At 39.6% G+C, this 24,353-nt stretch overlaps 1 long non-coding RNA gene across 1 annotated transcript in view; it reads left to right on the forward strand.

Annotated features, from left to right (window-relative positions):
• LOC127419147 (uncharacterized) overlaps positions 1-22,066 on the forward strand; it is a 50,525-nt gene extending 28,459 nt beyond the window's left edge. The window contains exons 3-5 of the long non-coding RNA XR_007893613.1: positions 13,870-14,152; positions 15,624-16,557; positions 17,288-22,066. This is a non-coding gene — a long non-coding RNA (uncharacterized LOC127419147). The remainder of the gene's footprint in view (positions 1-13,869; positions 14,153-15,623; positions 16,558-17,287) is intronic.
• The last annotated feature ends 2,287 nt before the right edge of the window (positions 22,067-24,353 follow it).

Genomic DNA, 24,353 nt, shown 5'->3' on the forward strand with positions numbered 1-24,353 from the left:
TTCAAAGCCAAACTTAAAAGTAAAATATTCGTTAAGTGAAAATATGTTCTTAAAACATAAAATGTGTATTATGAACTTGGTCGTACAAATTACATTTTAACTGGAGAGATTCACTGAGCATTTAAAGGTCTTACTGAAATATTTTCAGATGTTATGGTGATCATGCAGAGCATAATAGCTCTCTGAATTAGTTATTATTTAAAAGGAATGGTAATAAATTAGTATAGATTCAGTTGATGCAGAGTCTGACACGAATTACCAAACACTAACCGTCATACTACACATGGCGACAAAAACATTCGTGTGTCATAGGACTAATGAATAGAGACAATATTTGTGAAAACACCCTTTCGAAATTGTTTCGTAATTTTGAATTTATGGTCAGGTAGCCTATGTCGACAGTGATGTAAAAAAAAAAAAAAAAAAAAAAAAAAAATCGTTTGCACGCGGTGAAATATCCTCACAGTTCCTTGGTGTATTTGAAAGTTCTGGTTCAGGCCACTCCTTTTGTTTTGGTTTGTTTTGTTTTGTTTTTAAAAGTGGCGCTAGATCATTTCCGAAGCAACGTCATCGCCACATATTGAGAACTAGACACACAGTTCCAAAATCTGGACAGTTACAATGCGGCATGGAGAGGATGCTTCACTGTGAATTTTTGGTATTTATGACATTAGATCGATTTTAAATCCTGGATGTTGAATTCTAAATGCACAAGATTTTTTTTATGAAATCATTTAGAACACTTCAGTCTCACTATTGATACACAAAAATGTACAGAAAACAAGGAATGTGTTTGATTAATTGAAAATCGGCCTGACCTGAATGAAGATTACACAACGGTTTGCTAAGTGGGGGGCTGAGAAGCACAAAGGAGTGAGTCATTTTAGACCATCAATCAAGTCCGCCAGCAAAGTCAATTGTACTTCTATGTATTTAGTTGTACAGGCACTAAATTGTGCACAAAAGCGTCACTCCAAAATATGTTTCAGCGTATAGTTTGTCCAAACCTAAATGAGAAGAAAGGCATTGGCCATCGCTTCGGCTTGGCCATGACTTTGGAAAGGCACTTGAAAAGAGTAGGTGCATTCAGAGACCATTATGTGACTGAACAGCAGAGAGAAATGAATGTGCACGCCTAAATCGTAGCATCCCGGCAGTTTCTTTCGAGATGCTGTCGCCTCCATGTCGCGAGGCTGAAAAGATACTTTATTGAAGTTTGTGGCAACTGAGAAAAGTCGAGTTCAATTTGGGGACACATTTTCTGTCCCATTAGTTTCATTTCAGCCGGGTCGACCGACCTTTCCCACCCCGTGACCCCACTAGCTTTCTAACGTGTACCTTCTGTGTGCACCCTCACAGGCACTAGGATTTTTTTTTGTGTGTGTGTGTGTGTGTGTGTGTGTGTGTGTGTGTGTGTGTGTTACATTGATGAGCCAATAGACGAAAGACATCTGAATGTGTTTCTCCTTTGATGCTTTGCACCGTATGATGTGCGACATCGGTGAACTCAGAGACAAGGCTCTTCTGTAGCGTGCGACCTTGAAATTTCAGTTTTTAGAAAGGCTGTTAGTGTAACGTGTTAACATAAGTCATGTTCAGTGTGTTAGTAATGTAATATTTAAATACCTGAGCAAAGAAAATCATTTTGTTCTTAAAGATAAAGACTAAATAGCAATTATGCAGTAAACAAAAAATCACGCACAAAGTGGACAAAAGATACATAGCCTAGCTTACAAAAATATTGTCATTCACTATTAACTATTTAATACCAGTTTTTACTGACAGATCTACTTATTAGCTTTTTGCTTGATCACATTATACAGGTATGACAACTTTTAAACGCACGATACTTAGTATCCCAGACAAGAGCTTTTTTTTTTTTTTTTTTTTTTTGAGAATCCTTCTCCCATTATTTGGGAGCGTTGCCACTGACTGACTGCCTTACACTTTTGATTTTTGGTATATGTAAAGGTATTTTTCTATCACGAAAATTACATGTTAAAAGAAAAGTGAAAAAAGCAAATCACGCTCGACCTATGCTGCTCCACCTAACTTATTTATAAGTTTAAATTTTAGTAGCTACACACAGCACTGTAAAAGCGAAAACGTGAATTTTTAACTTTAATGAGCTATTTCAACCTGATTTGATGGTTAAAGTAGGCAACTTTCGTTTGTGTTTGCGAATTTAGTCAGGTTGATTCGGTCATAATAAATAATACTTTTAAAATTAACAAAACCATTTAATTCAGTCACGTTACCACTTGAAAGGTTATTTAAAGTTACCAAACACAACTTTTTTTCACAGTGAGCCCTGTTTAGTCAAAGTATGTAACTGCAAAAGATCATAACGTCACTAATAGTTTCGGACAAAAAAACTTAAAGGTAAAATATGAATGGTTTTCCTGACGAAACCGTTTTTTTTTACGCTGGGTAATTAATGCCTTGAATGGGAAGCTTAGGGATCATAGTTTTATGATTTGATTAAGCAGATAGCTTTACACTACTAGGGATATAACCAACTGCAATGCTCATATTCTTTTTTAATTAGTTGCTGAAAATATGTAGCCTACATCAGATTACAAGTACAAATTATCACAAGTAGGCCTGTTAAATATTCTAAATATTTTAAGATTTTATATTATTTAAGACAGTACTTGCCTATACACTTGATACTCGTTTTTTAACAGGCATAGGCGGTCAAATTATTTAAGACTGTCATTTAAGAAAAGCATTAAGAACATTTTTTGGCAAGTCTTTTGTTAGATAGGTATTCTGCGACATCACATGATTGACCAAACGCTTTTGAATATAGTTATGAAACTGTTAGTGTACAAATATAGAGGGCAGATTAATCGTAATAATTTAATTTATGCAGAGTGAACAACATGGCGCCAGCAGTTGCACTAAGACCTGTTTTCTGATAAAGTTGCAGATCACACTCTAAAGTTCGTTGTAAGATATGTCATTTATTATTTAATGATGGATATCGTTTTCAAAACCAGCGCATAGGTCGTTACTTATAAAGTTGAACTTAAAGAGACCGTTCAAGATGTGTCCGTACCAAAGGTGCTAAGATCTTTCGTCACAATCTCGAGTCTCCCCAACATGAAAGTTGTGCGATAATGTGAAAACACTGCAAAACACAGAAATCTCTGCACGTTCGTGTTATAGACGTTGTCCTATTATTGTGTCTCTGCAAGTGACGAAGAATTAGTGATTTTATAAATGAAGAAAAATAAGCAGTTTTGCAACAAAAACAAAATGTGAATGTAAAATGTACAAATGCAAAACTTAACAGAATGGCTAATGATTGTGAGCCCCGGAAAATTGCACATTTTGTAACTACACTTACCATCCGCACTAGTGAACTGTATCGTATAGGAAAGCAGACATTTCTTTATGTGCGTCCACGAATCACCAGGATGATTGAGGGTTGTACCATGCAACATTTGTTGTGCTTAGACTTTTAGACCTGCTTTTGCTGGAAGAAGAGGAGGAAGAGACTGAACAACAAGATCATCACCTTTCTGCAGAACCGAGGCTTCCCGCACGCTCTATCAAACTCATTTATTTATTAATGCATTTATTTATTTAGTTAGTTAGTGTTAAACACCACGATGATCAAACATTCATATATTTTTATTTATTAAAATAGCATCTATCCATTTTCATTGTGTTAGTTATGATTAGTTGAAACATGTAAGATTTTAACTTATTGGTTGTCTAAATGATCAACTATTATGCTTTTAAATACAGCAAACATTGTTCAGGCCTTTATTGCTTTTATTCACTTTGCAGTGTTCACAGTTGTAAAGTGCATTGGGTGATTGGTTTCTCCCAGTACAATGAAGCGGAAAGACAGAGATCAATTTACTGTACCTTGCAGTTCTACGAGTGTTAAAAAGTTCTCATTATTCTAAAATAACATCTTACGTGCTACTCAGGTAAGGATGCTTTTGGGAAACTTGCCTTAAAAACACATTTTGCACGTACTAAAGGTGTACTTTCGAGCAACTGGGCTCAGAAAACAAAAACTTCACCGACATGGGAAATGAATCAGCACTATTTTCCTGTGCGTTTATTGTGACCCTGACACTGCCAAATGTGTATTGTAAACATGTTAGTAACACCACTAGACACATTTTTCATGAGAATTGTTGACGGATTCTGTATTATAAGACGTTAGAGACTGAGGACAGGCAGGTACTGTATTAGGTATGAATTAGGCTTTTACTGTAAAAAAAAAAAAAAAAGTCAGGTAACCAAAAAATGTGCTTCACGTGGTAATATGTAATTTCATTTTATTTTATTCAAGTAAAAAAATATTTAATATGACTAAAACAACCTAATTTACATTAGATTGCATCAAATAAACAAATTATTTAGGGTCAAATCAGGAAGAGCTAGCTCCTGCAAAAATAGCTAAACATGCATTTTCACTTTTTACAGTGTCTCTGTTGCTGATGTGTTGCATCAGGATTATCAGGTTTCACATGTGTCTTTAGCGTGAATTTTTTACACTTGTCAAGTTAGTGCCAGTGTATCCATGCAATTTGCCGAATAAGCAGTGTCTCTAACATGCGTTGTTTCAAAGCAACAAGTGCAAAAAAATTAAGAATCAGGAAGTTACACCGTTAAGTGTGTAACTATATTAAATATATTCCGATCAGCCACAACATTAAAACCACCTGTCTAATATTGTGTAGGTCCCCCTCCTGCCGCCAAAACAGTGCCAATATTCTTCTCACCACAATTGTACAGAGTGGTTATCTGAGTTATCGTAGACTCTGTCAGTTCGAACCAGTCTTGCCATTCTCTGTTGACTTCTCTCATCAACAAGGCATTTCCGTCCACAGAACTGCCGCTCACTGGGTGTTTTTTGTTTTTGGCACCATTCGGAGTAAATTCTAGAGACTGTTGTGTGTGAAAATCCCAGGAGATCAGCAGTTACAGAAATAATCAAACCAGCCCGTCTGGCACCAACAATCATGCAGAGGTCCAAATCACTGAGATCACATTTTCCCCCATTCTGATGGTTGATGTGAATATTAACTGAAGCTCCTGAACCTTATCTGCATGATTGTATGCTCTGCACTGCTACCACACGATTGGCTGATTAGATAATCACATGAATTATTGTTGGTGCCAGACTGGCTGGTTTGAGTATAAATGTAGCTGCTGATCTCCTGGGATTTTCACACACAACAGTCTCTAGAATTTACTCAGAATGGTGCCAAAAGCAAAAAACATCCAGTGAGCGGCAGTTATGTGGGCGGAAACACCTTAATAATAATAATTTAATAATTATATTTATTTATCACACATTATACATTTGCACATATACAGTGAAAATCTTTTTTTCACATATCCCAGCTAAACTGGGGTCAGAGCGCAGTATCAGCCATGATATTGTGCCCCTGGAGCAGATAGGGTCAAGGGCCTTGCTCAAGGGCCCAACAGTGGCATCTTGGCAGTCTTGGCACACCTTGTTGATGAGAGAGGTCAACAGAGAATGGCCAGACTGGTTCGAACAGACAAAGTCTACGGTAACTCAGATAACCACTCTGAACATTTGTGTTGAGAAGAATATCGTCTGAGAATGCTATTCTGAGATGTGGGCTGGCGCTGTTTTGACAACACGAGGGGGACCTACACAATATTAGGCAGGTGGATTTAATGTTGTGGCTGATCGGTGTAGATATTAAACTGAATTTGTGGACAGTTTTAAAATCGCATCCATTGACTGAATCCTAAAGACAAATACTAATGCAACCTTCAGAGACGTCTGCAGTCGTTAAGTGGAGAGGCATTGTTAGGAGCTGGGATCTCACAGTACTGTAACACCCACCCAAAGCGAGTGTCCTTGGTGTGGACACATTTTGGTTGTCTCCCTTATTTAACACACCAGATTCAGCTCATCAGCTCATTACTGCTACTTCAACTGAACTGGGTGTCAGATAAGGGAAACATTCGAAAAGGGAGACATGCAATGTACTCCAGGACCACCGAGAACCACTATTATATATATATTTAATAAATGAACAACACTCCCTGAACAATCCAAGATATGGAACCATATTTATAAGCAATTTTTCTGTTACGCAGCCTAGTGAATATTTTCTTATTTGCCTCGCTATTCTTTAATGCATTTTGTCAACCCCTTTTGTAAGATAAGTGTCGTCTCAAAATAATTAAGTTAGTGATGAAAGGTTTCAGTTCTTAGCATTGTTACGAGGCCGTCTGTGTAAACTGAGCCGTGGTAAAAACGCAAAAAGGCGCAGAGTTGAATCCGGGGTCATCATGTTATTTTGCAGAAAGGTAGCAGCACTGAAACTGACTATATGCGCTTGACTCATGAACTGGTAAATACATATATTGTCCCGTGGATATGCATCCTAGGTCAGTGCCTATCAATGCATTTAACTTTCGCATTGTTTGGGATGTTTTTTGTTTTTTTTTCTTCCTTTTTTTTTTTTTTTTTTTTTTTAAAAAAAAGCATTAGTGCAGATTGTCTGCATGGGGCTCATCTCCATAATCTTTGTTCTGTTGCCTTGCCCCTTCACCTTTACACTCAACATGACCCCAAAAGCTATGCCTAATGGCCACCCAAACGAAAGCAGACCGAGAGAGAGGAAGCAGGACAAAAATCACAAAATGGTTTAGAAAAGACACTTGCCACCGTTTGGCTGGGCCGAGGAAAACGGCTCTTTCATTCTAAAATATTTAATAGCTATAGTTGTAACTGACCTGATGAAAATTCCGTGATACAATCACGTCGGTTTCTACAGCCACAGAAAACGCACCATGTAATTGTTGGAAGGCTTGCGACATTAAAAGGACTTAATAATTTCGTGAGTCTTCAATTGACTGTTTAATGAACCCAACTTTTTGGGAATTTTGATTTCTATTTACAATTAACGAGTGTGGGGATTCCCAAAGCTAAATAGAACGTAAGTAGTAAGGAGTAATTCATCTCTACAGCACGTTTCCCAAAAGCATCGTAATCTAGTAAAACGTTCGTAAATTTACGACAGCCCTGGATCCAGTGGCATAGCCATTAGACCCAGGCCCACCCAGAATATTAGAGATTATTTTATGACTTCAAATATATATTTTTTAAAATAGTTAAAAAAAAAAAAAAAAAAGCAAAATATCTGATTTCTGACAGTGTGAAAGAACTGTTTGAATGCATACCTCTCTGTTGTTAAGGAAAATTTGCTTTAAAAAAAAAAAAATCCCACCCAAAAGTAATTTCCTGGCTACACCCTTGCCTGGATCACTCCTAACTGTGCGTAATTTAATCTTTGGATCTGGATCTTTCCGCTTGCTTTCACAGTTTATCGGAGACAAAGGATTCAAACGATACATTAATGCAAAGCCACTATTTCAAAGAAATATATATGTATATGCAGTACTGTGCAAAATTTTAGGCACTTAAGATGTTTTACAAAAACATTTGTCTTAAGATAGTTATTTATATCTTCAGTTTTAGTGTGTCAATTGGAAAAATACATTTTAGACTCCCAAACATTACTTTTGCAAATAGAAAATAGCCCCCCACTGAACATCGAGTCAGTCTGGGATTACATGAAGAGACAGAAGCAATTGAGACAGTCTAAATAGATAGAAGAACTGTGGTGAATTCTCCAAGAAGCTTGGAACATCCTATCTGCCAACATCCAAGAAAAACTGTGTCCAGGTGCACCTAGGAGAATTGTTGCTGTTTTAAAGGCAAAGGTGGCCACACCAAATATTGATTTAGCTTTTTTATGTTTACTGGAATTTGTATGACGTTAATTGATAAATGAAAACTATTTATGGCATTATTTTTGAAGACATCCTCACTATGCAACATTTGTCACAAGTGCCTAAAACTTTTGCACAGTACTGTATATATATTTTGTAAAAATTGCCTTTAAACGACCCCGCAGTGTGTCCATACCACATGATAGTCCCCTGAAATTACCTGACAGACAATCAGATATAACTTTTAATGAGCGTGTTTGAGTGACTGTTTTTGGTCTTCTTTTTTTGCATCATCGTGCAATGCAAGATGATCTTTAAGGAATGTTCTGGGTTTAATACAAGTTAAGCTCAGTCGACAACATTTGTGGCATAATGTTGATTACAACAACAATTAATTTTGACTTGCTGTTCCTTTTCTTAAAAAAAAAAAAAAAAAAGCTAAATTCTGAGTTTCAATGAGGCACTTACAGTGGAAGTGAATGGGGCCAAACCGTAAATGGTAAAATACTCACTATTTCAAAAGTATAGCCACAAGATATAAACAATTTGTGTGTTAACGTGATTTTATTGATAAAATCGCTTACAAACCTTCTGTGTAGAGTTAAAGACAATTTTACGACTTAGTTGCGATGATGACATAATGTCAACAAATCTTAAAACGACTGTAAAAAATACAATTTAAACAACTTTACAACAAAAAATAATACATAATTTTTGACAGAACAATTAATGTAAGTGCTTTTATAAAATTATAAGCTTCACATTTCTGCTCCAAAAAATTGGCCCCATTCACTTCCATTGTAAGTACCTCACTGGAACCCAGATTTGTGCTTTTTTTTTTTTTTTTTTTTTTTTTTTTTAAGGAGGGACCATTTAAAATTAATTGTTGTGGTAATCAACAATATGCTACAATTGCTGGCACTAAATTTTAAGAGCCTTGTGTTCTACATTATCGGACAGAAGCCTGGCCCTCCACTCACAGACACCCCCCCCCCCCCAACCCCAGACTAATCACTGTGCCCTGCCCGGCCCCCCTGTGAAAAAATCCTGGCACCGCCCCTGCTAGAACCCATGTTCTGTTTATATAACATTAACCTGAGCCTTCATCTCCGTCTCTAAAGTTGCGAAACACAATAAAGAATCCTATCTCTTGATATTTGGCACAGAAATGTTTGACACAGGGTGCAGTTTAAGACTGAGAAAGGTCGTCCAATGAATGAAGGGCCACCTGTGAGCATCTGGCGTTTTAAGTGCTCTCTTTCTCAAACTTCCATACATATAACTCATGTAAACGGGCATTAAGGACAACTAGAGGTGGGGAAATGAATGTAGGAGCTGGGCGCAGTCCTGTAGGGCACATATGTCAGAGTGTTCTCATCTGTAGTCTTTACACATTTACACGTCCCATGACACATTTGCAACGAGATGAACGAATCTTGGAAGTTTTGTTAAATCCCTTCTACTACTCATCCATATCTAATGACGTGGTTACATGTTGAGTTTAATGATAGCCTACATTTATAATGCCCAATAATATAAAGGAGCAGTCTAAGTAGCCTCATGTGATATCAAGATATTGAGAAAACTTATTTTCACCCAGTTTTCAGAGTTTCGGAATAAATAATTACACAAATAAATAAATATTTAGAGCGATGGTTATAAATTCATAACGCTATATTCATTGACTACCCATAAAGCCTAAAATAAAGATTCCCTGGGTGCAACTAAGTTCCCAGTGTCACGGTATAGATGCAGAATTGTGTTATTGAGGCTATTGTCCAGGCCTCCGGGGTGTCTGCAATGTGTCTAAACATATGCGGTCATGAGGAGGTCACTAGACGTGCTGCTGCGTCGTAATGATTAATTCAATCTTTTCTAAAGTGAAACAGCATTCGTAGATTGTAAATTCGTAGATCTTTTTGACAATGTTTAATTACATCCAGTAAATAAAGATATACTTGCTTTCAAACCTTGCAGTTTATTCATGCACAAAGCCGTTAGACATCTTTAGCTTCAAATAATTTTTCAACAATAATTTCTTCATTAGAAACTCATTAGCGCGTTACTCAACGCAAACTTCCATGACATAAGGCGAATATTTGCTTTGGGAATACAGCACAGCCACATGCAGCTGCACTGTAATTCAAGTTGCCATTTAAATAACTTATAAGAATTGGTAAAGGTAAGGGTGAAGATTAGGCCACTCAGAAATAAAACCCATAAATGTGGATTTCAACAAAGGTATATTATCTAAAAGCTCTTGACATACACTGTGGCAGGTACAGTTTTAGTCATAAGTTCACCTGATTTTGTTCTGTCATATGTTAAGTCACTACATTTACAGCTTAAGTATACTGGGTAAATTTATGTTGTTTTAACAAGATAACTTTAAACAAATTGTAACACGTATGGATTGTTGCATATTCACGTTTCCCTTGTTTAAATATCCTACTTTTATATTTTTCCATAGTCGACTAAATTGACGTGGTATGTGCTTTCGTGTCATCTGGCACCACTGGTTACTGGTGGCATGGTCTACTAGAAACAGAAAAGGGAGAAACAATAATGAATAATTATAATAGACCCTCAACTGAAGCTCATTTAAAAAAAAAAAGAATGGCCGCAGCTCAAGTTTCAGGAATACTTAAGAGATCAATGTAAAGTTGAGTCCTTTTATTTAGGTGCAGATTGTTTACAGCAACGCAAGGCACCGAAGATATAAATCTATTTTTTAGCTCTTCAGAGACAGGCCCATATGTATACATCGTTATAACCGACAACATCCTCTGCTCATTAAAATCCTTTCCTGGATTCACTCTCTTATCTCTCCAATGCTGCTTCCGTTGCGTTTCTCAGAAACAATGAAAAGATTATGATGCTTTTATGAAAAGCTAATGTATTAAGGTAGTACTGTGGATTTCAAATGTTCCTGCGAACACATGGAAAGTAAGAAATCTATTTAAATACCATTCTTTTTTAAACTCGTTTATCCTTCAATAGAGTTTACAAAGTGCACTCATTCTAAGATCAGTAATCAATTGGGCTTTTTTTTACCTGCAACAATTTTAGGTTACGTCACAACCCATTTGGAGTTATAGACTGTCCCGTACAGTTGTGTGCACCGGCACCATGTGCATTCGCTTCGTTTGTCTATTATTTTCCACGTTTGTCTTACTGTTGTTTTAAGCCTCTTTAGATGAACTATTTTTGCATGAAATGGCTAAAGCGATGTTTTTATCGAAATTTTATGCAGCTGTTTGTGTCAGCAACCACAAGAGCGCAGAAGGTAGGGAGGAATTATAAAAGGGTTGACACCCAAAGCGACCGGCGCGCTTTTGTGAGAGAAAGAAAAATGATTCATTGCCAGCAAAGTGGTTCAAACAGAGTTCACTGAGAATTGTAGTGTACCGGCGGAGGCGCTGAGTTATGGTCTTGCTGAGCCACTACATCAAAGATTCCTTTTCAGATTTAGTGAATGGACCCAGCGGCATGAGACAAGGGAACAAACTTACCTTAATTAGAAAATTCCCAAGATCACAGACGACTTTCAAACAATATACGGTAAGAGTTAGAAATATGAAAGATAAAACACCTGCAGAATAAAAACTTCCCTTAACCTACACCACCATGAACATCAATAATAGGCCTAATAATAATAATACACATTTTCATTTTCAAATTTGTATTATTATTAAAGACAACATAATAACATAAAATGCATGTTGGACATCGTCATATATCGAATATAACCTATAGAACATAGGATATATAACTTCTTCAATCGCATTAGATATCTAATTCATCTGTTGTTATGGTATGAGTACACTTGCATTCTATGCACACTCGGGCGCAGTAATATTTCATGTTAATGGAGCTGCGGCTCGGCAGATGCCGGACTTGTAATATGCATAGTGAATGCTTCTATTTGACAAGGCTTGTGACAGCCATTCACTGAACTCAAAATAACAAATCGTTCTTAAAACAAGATTGATTTAGCCTTACAACTGAAGAGGATAGCCTCATGGCTCCTTGATAATCTTCTTTAATAAACAGTATATGAACGGTTCGTTATGGTCTGAACCATGTCTTCCAAATGAAAGATACTTGTTCAGAGCCGAGAAGACTGGAAATGTTTAAGCTATTTGGAGCTGTCCTTACACTCCCATTTTACACATGATTGTTTCAATACAGTGTCCAAGGTATGTGTATATGTGGCTCCCATATGTGCTTCAAAAACATATCTGTCCTGAACTCGCTTTTCCACGCTTGAGTCTTGGAAGCTCTTTAGCTCTATATAATCCTGAACAAAAACGACCCCTACATTGAAAGAAAGAAAGTGAATCGCTGAGAGACTTTTTTAAAAAATACGTTAGACATGTCGTTGACAGAGCCGAGTGTCTAAGTACATATTCAAACAAGGCACTGGGAGAGTAAATGAAAAGGGACTAGTCCTTGTGCACAATTAATCACATAGAGACAACCGTTTTGAGCGCTTTCCACTGCTTTGACATTGTGCTATTAGGATGGGTGATGACTTTTCATGTTAATACTCGTCTCACACTGAATTTTGTTACCGTTTATTACGGGGAGAGCCTATAACGTGACAGTTTAATGTAGGCTATAAATAGTTGTTTTAATTCGCGTAATTGGCTAAAAGTGAATCCTTGTTGTGTCGATTGGCGTCTGAAAAAAAGCTGTCTGGGCAGCTACCGTGTGAATAGTCAACGCTCGGTAGTAATGATCCACTTCCTTCCATCAGCCCTATGACGTCAGAGAAAAAGCTAATTATGTTGTGAATATAAAGCTATTTGGTTTTGTGGAAACATTATTTAACAAGTCCTTATCGATCCCCTAACATTCCAAGTTTAGGGCAAATGTGGACTGTTGCTGCTCTTTGTTCATCAAGACATTGCAATAGTAGACAATGCAATTCATATTACAGAGGACCAATCGAAAATGCCTGTTTTTGCGAATCTTTTCTGACAACTACTGGAAAAGTAAACTCATTACTCTTTAACATGATTAATTTTGGACGTACATTGACAGTTTAGATCGTTAGAAATCCCTTTGTTTGACCAGACCCATTGATTCTATTGATGTCATTTATACTATACAAAAACGAACAGAACTGTCGCATGTCAGTAAACGTTTTACAAAAAAACAAAACAAAACAAAAAAATGTCCTTAGCATGTGCTGGAGCCGTTTAGCACGTGTGTTGGATTATTTTTCCCGTTCACAACAGATGCATTGTTTTTATCCTTTTCATAATAAATCCGTGACGACGGAGAAACACAAACAATAGTATATTGCTGACAATTTTTAAAATTGTTTTTTAAAGAAGCATTGCTAACTCATCTTCATGGCTGATTAAATAATAAAATATTTGTTAAAAAAAAATAGAGAAAAAAAATACATAAAACACTTATGGTGCTGTTTTAACTGTACAACGTATTAAAGGAATAATTCGTTAAATATGAGCCAAATAAGGCGATTACTTTTTAATACCTACCACAAGAGGACCATGAAAGTTAGTATTCAAGGTTACACTGTGTTAATTATAAAAGCATTATCACAGAAACATCTGTTTTCTGCAATCCGTTTAGGCGAAAATAAGGAAACGCGATCCCAGACATGCCCGCCTTTTTCTCTTTCCAACTCTTTCTCTCTCTCTCTCTCTCTCTCTCTTTCTTTCCCTCCTACCTATCAGGCTCTTAGTACTCTGTCAGCAATGTAAATGCCTGAGCCCTGCTCATGATATAACTTTTGGTTACGCATGATAATCACTCGAAATAGCAAAATAGTTCAAGAATGCGGAGGGCAAACCGAATCCTTGTTTGGTTGCTTTCGAGCACTTTACAACTCAAGCCCTGAGTGCTCGAGGCTATTGGAGGCGGCACTCACGTGACTACGTTGTTTACCCTTGTTGGGGGAAAACATTGAAGACTCGAGCGAGTGTACGTTTATGTTTTTCTACACCTTGTCACTTTGTGTGATAAGGACATTTAGAGATGCAAAAGGTTTCTTCTCATGAACATCACATTAACAATGCCTACTTGCACAAGATATATGTCAATAAATCTAATCTTTCAGTGGAGCAACATTTCTCCCCTTGTGTTCTGCAGGAGAGCAGTTCTGTATGGACACAACCTAGCGAAGAAAAGCTTTTAACAAGTCATTATGAAGACCACGTGTGAGACTTTCAAAAACTAGCACATATCCAGCGGTCCTATTCCCCATCTGCTGATGACCAGGCGAATGGTGGGCCTTTTTATGCGAATACTATGGAAAGAGACGAGGGGAGCAACTCGTCAACGTCCTGCTTGATTTCAACCAAGCATTTGTAACCTTGGATGAGAGAGACACAACCAGCTATAAACTTGAGAACCATTAATGTCAGGGAATCAGGTAAGAGAACTCGTTTTGGAGTGAAAATTAGGTATTGATTTGTATTGCTCAGAAATACCCACTTAATCTGATCAGTCGGTCACATTTTAATCGATAACGAATAAGAGCTGTGTCAGATTTGGTTGTATGTCAATGTGATTTGTCACTTAGACACTGTAGTCAATGACTGACATCATTGAGAACCACATTTATTAATCAGTTATAAGTGTTTTTCCTTCCCCCTTAAATAGAAAAAAGTTCAGAGGTATAGGCAAAATTTAAAACTTGACTAATAAAGATATCCTTCCATTTCAGTAAATTCAAGTGCATTCTAATAAAGGTCATTTTAATTTAAAGATGTTTTATAAATTAATAATTTTAGTCAGTCAAAAACACTTAGGCTGTTGTTGAAGCCAAGATAAAAACCTAAGATCAATATGTGGACATATGGCCAGAGAAAGCACAAGAAACTGGCAATTATACCTCCGTAAATGCTTATCACTCATTGACAACTGTAAACACAATGAAACAAATATCTCTGAACTACAGGGACTTTGATATGGGTTTATAATGTTTTAGTGTGTGAAAATATCTCCTCCTCATGATAAAAACCTATACATAAAAAAAAAAAGAAAAAAAAGAAGAGGAGCACTTGTAAGGTAATACTATTTTCTGGAGACAGCCAGTTGTTCTCTAAAGTTGATGAAGTTTAAACTTGACTAAAAAGCAGAATAATAATTAAAAAAAAGTCTCCAATGGAAATTGTATATTGTCAGAGCTAAGCTTTTTCTGGGTCACACAGATAAAGCTGATTCCCTTGTTTTAGCATATGCTACATTCTTATATTCACATTGGTGAATACGTTCTCCAAAATATAAATTAGGCTGAGGTGTTGCCCCCGGTTTATAGAATGTCAGTGGAAAAATACTGACATTGTAAATATAAGAATGTGAGGGGTTTTTAATCAAAATACTGTAATTGAAAAATGATACCATAAAGATGGATTTCAGGTCACTACTTGGACAACTTATGTTGATAATTAGGACGATGAATGCAAAATAGTCCATGCACAAATCATTAGGAATCCAACAACAGTAGAAATCATAGGGAATAGATAATTAATTAAGCGATTAGTCTACCAACAATGGTCTGCCCACAGACAGTGTACTGTATTCTTAGTATGCTGATTTATCACTGGGGGTTTAAACTTGACGTGTATGTAGGATGTCAAGCAAAACAAAAAATCAAGCATCATAGTTTAGGCAACAAGAAAGAGAGAGATTTTATCTGGTAGTTTGCCATCTGTAACTTGTTCCTAAACTTCTTATTACAGTCTCAAGCCTTATAACATGGTTAATAATTTGTGATGCAAGTTGTATTCAATTTCTGAGCATGGGAGAAGGAGAACATTTACTCAGTGCATGTTTGACCAATCTCAGACACGTTGTAATTCTATTCTTGCTTTTATGTGCATGTATTCCAGGGGATTCAGGTACAGCATTGGTGAAGGAAGTTCTCTAAAAAGAGTTAGGAATGGTAATTGTTCTAACAGTAAATGGGTGCGGGCAGCATTCACCTCCTCCCAGCTGCTTGAGTTAGAGAAGGAGTTTCACTTCAGCACTTAACTGTGTAACCCATGCTGGCTTGAAATGGCTGTGCTCCTGAAGCTTACTGACCGCCAGATTAAGATCTGGTTCCAAAATCATCGTATGAAGTACAAGAAATACCACAAGGACAGGCCAGAGGCAAAGTCCTACTCCTACTCATGCAAGGACATAGATAACCAGCCCTCTGTGATGAGTGGCAGTGATGCACCAGTGCCATCAAAATATATCTACGAGAGATCACATATGTCCATTATAAACTGTTCTCAGAGCCACTGGTGAAACTACAACAATTCAACCAACCAGCGACTGACTTCAGCTTTCTGCTGTGCTTCTCTTGTGTGATGTCTATGCTACAGACAAAAAGTCCTAATTCAGAACTAAAATATGTATGATTCACACATGACCTCTGTCAACTGTAAATGTCTTCTGACAGCATGAATTCTATAAGAATGAAATTCCAAATTCTTATACCGCCACAGCATGTACATGTTCTGATGCTGGTCTATTATTGCTCCCAATGTAACTCTCTCTGACATTATGTTCATAAGTCAAAATGTAATGCCCGCACAGGCTTTTTTCAGGAAAAGTTAACCTGGAAGAGTTGGCAAAGGACCAGATTGCATGTTATCAGCCAGTACATGGTACAACAGTGTTCGTTTCCATTGTGCATAAACTACAAGAGTTAAATCTCTGCAATTTATTCAAGATTTATTACACATGGATGCAAGTTTATCTCCTGGGCACAGAAAGTACAATTTAAAAGGGCATTCATGACTTCAAATGGCCATTAACAGAGCATGAAAATCCTCTCAACTTTTTGTAAGTCCACAACATCTTTTTTATTACTCCCACAATGATATGCTATTTTTCCCAAGGCTTTTGCTGAGACTTTTCCCAAGACAGTGTTGATTATAATGGGGAGAAATATTTAAATATTCAAACCATGTTAAATCCCACTGACTTATTCTCATATTAATGCTACTCTATTTGAGTTTGTCTTCACACAACCTTTTAAGTGTGGAATACAAGTTTGCTATTGGTGTATGATATTAACAGTAATGTTCATTTGAATCTGAATTTATGAAAATCTCACCAGCAACAAAAAAGGAGTAATCCACTATGTTCCAAAGCTACAACAATGTTAGAATGTACAGTACCCTTATTGGGACTCTGGGCCAATTGGTTATTGTTGTGTGATCCGCTGTGTTTGTGTGTGGGTGTTCTTTGTTGTGTTTGGTGTTTTTGACAGTTGTCATGTGCCAGCGCACACGTGTTACCCGTTGGGGTAATCAGCACATCGGTCGGAGTTGTGATTGTCATCACCTGTGTCTTGTTTGTCCACGTGTATTTCTTTCCCCTCCGCTTGCCAGTTTGTTGCTGGTTTATCTCCAGACTGCATCGTTTTGTGTCAGTCTCTCTGAAGAGTTCTAACCGTTAATATTATTGAGTGATCTCTCACTCTCTGTTCATTCTGTCTACTCTGTCGGCGATAATTCGCTTCTTGTATTTTATTTTTGTCCGTTTTACTTACTATTTACACTGCTGCCAGCCCAGTGTCTGCCTCCTCTGTTTCCAGCCAAACCACATGGACCTGCTGGTGGTGATGCTTTGCTGGGTGCCTGATGTGTGTTTCTCCCTGTGTGTCCTTCAATTCCGCTCTGCGAGCCATCCACAGACCTTTCCTACTATACTGCTTGCTGAATTCATTGTCTGCTTCATTCAGTTTTGATCACCTGCATTTGAGTCCTGCGTCTCAATACCCTGACAGATAAACCAGCCAGGATGGACTCAGTAGGTTCCAACCCAATCCAAGCCACACTCATTCAGCAGGCGGAATTGCTGGAACAACATTCCGAGCTACTGGCTGAATCCCATGAGGCATGAAAGTCGGTGGTGGTCAAGCTGTCCGAGCTCTCCACCCAGGTAGAGGAGCTTCGCCTTTCTCCCATTGCGACAGCACCCTTCTCCATTACGTCATTGTCAAGTCTGGAACAACCCGCCACGCTCGCCAGGGAACCCCGCCTCAATGCACCGGCTCCTTGCTCCGGTGAGCCAGATCGATGTCGTGCATTCATGTCACATTGCTTCCTGGTCTTCATGCTTCAGCCCTCTTCCTTCCTGACCGAGGCATCCAGGGTGGCTTATGTGATCATGCACCTAGTGGGGTGGGCTCGTGACTGGGGAACGGCTGTTTGGGAGAATAAGTTGCTGTGCTGTGAGTCATTCCAGGCCTTTTCAGAAGAATTGAGAAAGGTTTTTGACCGTGCGGCTCATGGTAAGGAGGCGGCTCGGTGGTTGACTGAGCTTCGACAGGGAGTTTATTCCATCGAAATTCAGGACACTTGCTGCCACCAGCGGATGGAATGAGAAAGCCCAATGGGATGTGTTCTCCGGTGGTCTGTCCGAGGCTATAAAAGATGCTGTTTATACTCTGGAGTTACCCAGTGGCCTTGATGACCTCATCAGCCTAGCCATAAGGGTGGACCATCGCCTTGCACACTGAGATGGCTTGCACACTGAGACGCTTGCGTCCTGTCTTCACACCACCCACCCAAGAACCCTTCTTCTTGTTGACAGCCGTAACGGAGCAAGAGCCCATGCAACTTGGGCATACCCTGTTGCCTCAATGGGAGAGGGACCGCCGGTGTCTATTGGGGTTATATGAATACTGCGGGGGAGAGGGGCACATCGCTTCAAACTGCCTAGTAAAAGCCAGGCACTCACCAGAGACCAGGGGATGAGTGCCACCATCTCTAATAAGTCCCCCATGCTCCATAAACCTCTTACTGCCATCGTTGTCTAGGGTCAAGTGCTTTGCCGGGTGTCATTACTCGTTGACTCTGGAGCAAAAGCTAACTTATTGGACCTGGCCGTCACCTGGGGTGTTCCTGTGGTGCCAGTAGACCCGCCTATTAACATCTGCTCCCTCAGTGGCTCTTCTATGGGCCAGATTACTAGAACCAGAGTCCCGGTGAGTCTGAGGATTTCTAGTAATCATGAGGAAGATGTTTTATCTACTACAGACTCCTTCTAACCCAGTAGTTTTGGGTCATCCGTGGTTGATAAAACACAATCCACGCATAGACTGGCTGGCAGTATTGTTACTAAATTGGGAGCCTTTTGTTCTTCCCACTTCCCATCTGTGCTGTCGTCTGAATCTCCCTCTGTTTGTGTGTTTCAGGAGGAGGTGGTCAAACTGTTCGGTAGTTCCGGCAGTTTATCATGATCTGAGGGCAGTCTTCAGTAGATCACGGGCCACATCACTGCCACCGTGTTGCCCGTACGACTGTGTTATTGATCTTTTCCCAGGCACTTCTCCACCTCACGAGTGACTTTTCTCTCTCTCTGCTCCAGAGCGTGGGGCTATGGAGAAATACATAAGTTAGTTGCTAGCAGCCGGCCTCATCCACCCTTCTTCCCCAGCTAGTGCGGATTATTCTTTGTGAGTAAAAAGGACAGTTCTTTGTGCCCCTGTATTGATTATCGGGGGATGAATGACTTCACTATTAAGAACAGGTATCCGTTACCTCTGATGTCTTCAGCCTCCGAGTTACTGCAGGGGGTGACCGTTTTCACAAAGTTGGACCTCCGCAACACATACCATCTTGTGAGGATCAGGAAGGGGGATGAGTGGAAGTTAGCTTTCAACACCCCCACAGGGCACTTTGAATACTTGGTGAGCCGTTCGGCCTCACCAACGCCCCAGCTTTCTTTCAGGAGCTTGTTAACGACGTTCTCCGGGACATGATTAACAAGTTTGTCTTCGTTTACCTGAACGACATCTTGATTTTTTCTCCATCTCTTTATGTACACATGGGGCATGTCAGGCGGGTGCTGCAGAGGCTGCTAGAGAACAAGCTCTTCATGAAGGCAGAGAAGTGTGCATTCCATGCACAGTCGGTTCTGTTCCTGGGGTACGTCCTGTTGTCTGAGGGTGTGCGCATGGACTCTTCCAAGGTGAGAACTGTCACCAATTGGCCAATCCCAGATTCCCGCAAAGCTTTGCAGAGGTTTCTGGGATTCGTCAATTTCTACAGGCATTTCATACGCAATTTTAGCCAAGTAGCTGCCCCTCTTTCGGGTCTGACCTCCACCAACACCAAGTTTTTTTGGCCACTGGTTGGAGGGGGCAGGTACACTCTTTCTGCTGTGGACTGACCACAAAAATCTTGAGCGCATTAGGTTGGCCAAGAGATTAAATTCTCGGCAGATCCTTTTGGGCTCTTTTTTTCGGTAGGTTCAACTTCACTATATCCTACTGACCAGGGTCCAAAAACGTCAAACTGGACACACTCTCCCGTCAGTTTGAAGCCTCTGGTTGCTCTTATCCTCCAGACACAGTCATTCCTCGGCACCGGGTGGTGGCTGCTGTGTCTTGGGAGGTCGAATCAGAGGTGTGGAGGATGCTTCGAGGAGTGACTGCCCCGGAGGGAGTTCCAGCGGGTCGGTTATTTGTGCCACAGTCAGTCCATCTCTCCATCCTGCAGTGGGGTCATCCTACCAATGTGGCCTGCCATCCAGGTGTGAGACATTCTGAGGCTGTTATTCAGCAGCGTTTCTGATGGCCCACAATGGGGTGGGATGTACAACATTTCATGTTGGCCTGTCCCATCTGTGCTCATGGTAAACAATCTAACCGCCCACCAGCGGGGCTGTTAAAGCCTCTGTCTGTGCCTTTGAAACCCTGGTCGCACATCGCGCTCGACTTCGTCACGGGGCTACCCGCCTTCCGTGGCTTTATGGATGTTTTGATGGTGGTGGACAGGTTTTCGATGGCTTCCACTTTATTCCGTTTCCTGGACTCCCCTCAGCTCATGGGACAGCGACCGCTGTCGTGGATCACATCTTTCAGATTCATGGCATTCCGACGATGTGGTTTCCGACAGGGGTCCCCAGTTTGTGTCCCGGTTCTGGAGGGAGGCTGGGGGCTTCGGTTAGTTTGTCATCTGGGTGTCACCCCCAGTCCAACGGCCAGACGGAGTGGGCTAACCAAAGTCTAGAGGGGTTGCTTCGTTGTGTGGCCACTAGGAACCCCTCATCCTGGAGAGAACAGCTTACATGGGTTGAGTATGCTTACAACTCACAGCCGGCGTCGTCTATGGGCCTCTCCCCATTTCAGTGCTACATCGGGTCCAATTACCACTATTCCCCGAGCTCGAACCCGACGTAGCGGTGCCCTTGGTCCATGCGTTTCTATCACATTGTCGCTGTGTTTGGAGATTGGCTAGATGGGCGCTTCTCAGGGCCGGGAGACATATCAAGGCTCAGCATCTCTGAGGTATATGATCAGCCAGAAGGTCTGGCTGTCCGCCAAAGATATACCACTCAAAGTGTCCTCTCATAAACTCTCTCCCAGATTTATTGGCCCTTTTTTGGTGGCTTAGGTGCTCAGTCTGGTTTTTGTCCACCTAAAGCTGCCCCATGCCTTGCGAGGCATACACCCGGTCTTCCATGTCTCCAAAGTCAAACCAGTCTTGCGATCCCCATTTCAGACCACCAATGCTCCGGGACCCCCCCCCCCCAGACTTATTGATGGGGCCTGGCTTATACGGTCAGTCGATTACTGGACATCAGGCGGGGGCATCAGTATTTGATTGATTGGGAGGGGTATGGTCCGGAGGAGAGAAGTTGGGTACCTGTGTCTTGTTTGTCCACGTGTATTTCTTTCCCCTCCGCTCGCCAGTTTGTTGCTGGTTTATCTCCACACTGCATCATTTTGTGTCTAAATATAGTTAATATTATTGAGCAATCTCCTGCTCTCTGTTTATTCTGTCTACTCTGTCGGCGATAGTTCGCTTCTTGTATTTATTTTTGTCCTTTTTATTTTTTATTTACACTGTTCTCCTCTCTGCTGATAGCCCAGTGTCTGCCTCCTCTGTTTCCAGCCAGACCCCGTAGACCTGCTGGTGGTGATGCTTCACTGGGTGCCTGGTGTGTGTTCTCTCCCTGGGTGTCCTTCCATTCCGCTCCGTGAGCCATCCACAGACCTTTCCTACTATACTGCTTACTCTGAGTTTCATTGACTGTTTCATAAAATTTTGATCACCTGCATTTTAGTGCTGCATCTCAATACTCTGACAACCCTTGCATTTAAAATGTACATTGATTATATCTTACCTATGCAGTCATTACTTTCATGCACATGGAAATGTAGAGCTGGAATTATTTATATTGCTATTTATTGTCATCTTTATTTAATTTACATGATTAGTGATCAGAATCTTATTAAAAGCATGCATGAGAACAAGTGCACAGCTGAAAAGGTGTTGCTGCAAACTAATTGAAGTCCTCTGGTTAGTAAATAAAGGTGCAATGCATGTAAATAATCTGTCACAATGTTGTCATTCCTTTGCTTTTGAGACCTTTTTTCTTTAATGGTTTAGTCAAAGCAAGGTTACCTTGAAAACAACTGAGAGCAAATCTCAATTTAGCCTAAAAGTGGCTCTCTGAATTTTTACTGTGATACTTTTTGCATTAAGCAATACTGTACTTTGTATTCTTAAAACATATCGTTACATATATGCCTTCCTCCGCCCCCACCTACCAACCTCACACATTAATCATTTAGACAAGCCCTCCTCTCTCCCTCTCTCTCTCTCTCTCTCTCTCTCTCTCTCTCTCTCTCTCTCTCTCTCTCTCTCTCTTTCTCTTCACAAGCATTCAAGCCGCTAGGCATAATGACAGAGAGTGTGCTTCTCTTTCACCTTTCTTACACACTATTCTTCAGTATATTAGTTGAAGCACAACCAAATAGAGCAGATCTGGTTTTCTCCTTTCTTACAAAGAGAACCTATTGTTACATTATAGCATAATAGGACTACAGTAATGCTACTGGTGAGGAAGCAACGCTTGTGGGCATCATCCCTGGCAATAACTCATTTTGATTAATTATGTTTAATTAGGATGTCGACCATGTGTCATTTTATAAGCTAAGCAAGGAACAGCAAAAATCTACCTTTTGAAAAATATTAACTTCAGCTGAAATTTCAACTAATTGAGCAATTTCATTTCGGCCAGTCTCTGTCATTCTCGGTCATAGATCAATCTAGATCCAATATAATTGGTAGTATAACTGACTGTAGAACTATTACCAACATTACACGATAAATAATTGGCTAAAGTGTTACATTTTCTTAGTCTGGTTGTTTCCCCATTGCATCTATAATCAAAAGATTTGGAAACAGCCCTTTATTCCATTCATGTGCTTAAAGGAACAAATGACCCAATGAATCGTTGAGAGGCTAAATCACATTTTTATTTATATTTAAACAGAGCAAAATAATCTGATATTGTAATTCACAGCTAAATGTGCTAACGTATCTTTATATGAGTGGCCGCATGAAGAGCATGAAACACTGCCTGTACAGTGCTGCTGGATTTACCATCCATCACCAGGCAGCAGTGTTCCATATGCAAAATAGGAGTTGGCCTCCCGGTGGCCCCTTAGCGCAGCTAAACAGAATGCTGAGTGCTTTGCTGTTGTTTAAACTGTATCTTACTTGCTCTGTAGCATAGAATGTAAAACTTCTGCACAAGCAGGAAATATTGTTTAAATGCTTAGGTAAGCCACGTTGTTTAATGTCTTTAATTATAATAATTATAAATATTTGCTTCTGGACATTTACTTTCCTTCTTAGCAGAAAGTTGCAATTGCTCCAATTGCAATAAAATTCAACTTTACTCATCAAGGACTTCAGATTTGCTTTAAATTTTGCAGGTGTATCTAGAGAACTAAAAATCCAGAAGAAGGACTTTGTAGTCCTGATTTAATGTAACAAGAGAGAAATAAAGTAATTGAAGCTCAGAGGGACATGAGACATTCACACACTTGATGAACATCTAATGTGTGTGGCTATACAGAAAAGCACTGTAATTAGGCTGACCAATGAACAACATCAGACCTACTTTTTTATAATGGACTTCCTGTTCACAGGCAGTGCTTGCATGATGTAGTCCCAGGTGGGGAGTGTGCTTGAAAACTAAGAACCATCAGATCTAATTCAGACATAGTACTATATCAACTAGGATCAGCACAATGGGTCCACCACATTCTTAAATCCTTCATTTAGCTCAGTATGTAATTAATTTGCAGAAATCATCAGTAGAGACATTCAGCATTCAGGAACAGATTTTCTGGACTGACTTGAAGAGAAGAGTAAAGAAGAGAGAGATAGATGTAGGCTGCATTGGGTTCTTTACATTCTTGCGTGCATGGTCTGACCAGCTGTGATTTATGAGCACATAAAGGAGCGTTACGCGACCCCTGGCAAAAGATCACAGAGGATGAGTGAGCTCGCTCTGGCCACTCACACAATAAAAAGGACCTATTTTTAGGCATTTAAAACCACAAAGGGTGCACAGCGCAAAATCTCCGCACTACACGACTGCATTGATCCAAAACTGGCCTCTAATATAATCCAAGTTCCTCTTCATCATAAAATACAGGAACTAACACAATGACAGATATCCGTCACCTGTACATTTTACTAAAACACTTGACATCAATCAACTATTTCTTATAATGACACTGCTACCTTAATTTCATTACTGCAAATAGCTCACATTACTACACATTGAAAGGAAAACAGGTTTCTGCTTTATTGTATAATGGTGCC

This window comes from Myxocyprinus asiaticus, chromosome 28, assembly GCF_019703515.2.
Source record: "Myxocyprinus asiaticus isolate MX2 ecotype Aquarium Trade chromosome 28, UBuf_Myxa_2, whole genome shotgun sequence".
Lineage (NCBI taxonomy): Eukaryota > Metazoa > Chordata > Actinopteri > Cypriniformes > Catostomidae > Myxocyprinus > Myxocyprinus asiaticus.